This window comes from Belonocnema kinseyi, chromosome 5 (genome assembly GCF_010883055.1).
Source record: "Belonocnema kinseyi isolate 2016_QV_RU_SX_M_011 chromosome 5, B_treatae_v1, whole genome shotgun sequence".
Taxonomy (NCBI): Eukaryota; Metazoa; Arthropoda; class Insecta; order Hymenoptera; family Cynipidae; genus Belonocnema; species Belonocnema kinseyi.
In genome coordinates this window covers 15,220,040-15,221,544 of record NC_046661.1, presented here as the reverse complement: position 1 = coordinate 15,221,544, position 1,505 = coordinate 15,220,040, and positions in this window count along the sequence as shown.

The window sequence follows — 1,505 nt, the reverse complement described above, 5'->3', positions numbered from 1 at the left end:
TCTTAAAATAGTTATCATTGATTTTCCATGAAAAAAGTACTTGATTCTTGTACCCCAAAGCATCATCGCATGGCTAAGAAAGTCAAAGATGCGTGGCCAGATTTTGTATAATTTTAACACTTGAGGAAAATAGTCATGTGGTATGGAAGAAAACGCTTTATTGTAGTCAATGCATGCTATGCGCAAGTTTCTTTCATGTTTGCAAGTTTGTTTTATGGCAACAGCGTCTATGCTAACTAGGTCTTTACTGCCCCGTGCGGTTTTACAATATCATTTAATTATTGTGTTAGTATGTCATTCTCGTTGCAGTGAGAATATACCTTATCTGCAATGGTGGGTGTACGACATTTAAAAATTGTAGGAAGACAGGCTATCGGTTTAAATTCAGATGAATCTTGAGCGTGCGGTTTTTTAAACAACATATACGCAGTACCTTTGAGCATACAGTCTTTGGCATTAGATCTGGGTGTTCGATGATCTTCAGAAAACTTCTTGCACGCCCAAGATTCACACTCATCAAGTACTTATACCAGAAGATGTGCACCATGTCCGGACCTAAATCTTTCCAGATACTTTGCCTTTCAAAACCGTTGAATTATCTGAATTTGTGACATTAGTCAGCTCCATTTTCGGGCTATTGATTGCTCACACTACTGCTTACTGCTCTTACTTAGTATCCCTAGTAGGAATCATGCAGTGGCGAAATTGCTTCTGTTATTTTATCCCCAAATATTCGACAAGTAGTTAGTCATGTCTTCTAATTGAGAGACTTCGGTGTCTTACCAGTTATTTGACTTTACACTCAGTGTACTATAAGACGTTCTATCATTTGCATCAAAGGTTCGATTCTGGTGCCTTCTCACAATGCTTTTATTGTACCGACGCAGTCTAGCAGTAAGAACATCAAGTCTCTGCCAATGGGGGTCTTTAATCTCATCTGTTATTGCTGTCAATGTCTCGATGTATCGAAGGCAGATGATTTTCTGAACATGGTATATCAGCTGTCCGGTTCTATTTTCTTTCTTATATTGAGTCAATTGACTTAATTTGCACCTTACTTTGCTGACATACATATCCAACATGCTCTTCCATTGTGCATCTCAAGTCCTTTCTTGGACAAAGACTGCAATTGTAGGCCTAGTTCTGCAGACCGACGTTCCAAGCGCTGTCACAGCCACATATTATACAAGCGTTTTCATCTTTGACTCAGTTTTTTTGCGTTCAAATTCATAGGTTCAACCTTGTTGTTCAGGCATTCTGTTAGTGTACGAATTTCATTTATAATCAAAATTCCGCTCAAGGTGCTGTAATTTTTCAGAGATATCGCTCTTTACATGAACGGTAATAATGTCTGGATGTGGTTCTATTTAATTCGGTACTTGATGTAAATTTTCCCTAGCACCTACAGTCTGTCAAGTTAAAGCGTGGGTGGCTTTACTCGCAGTCGGTAAGGTGTATCGACATGATTTAGGTGTCAAAATATTAAGAAGAGCTCCCTCTTTCAT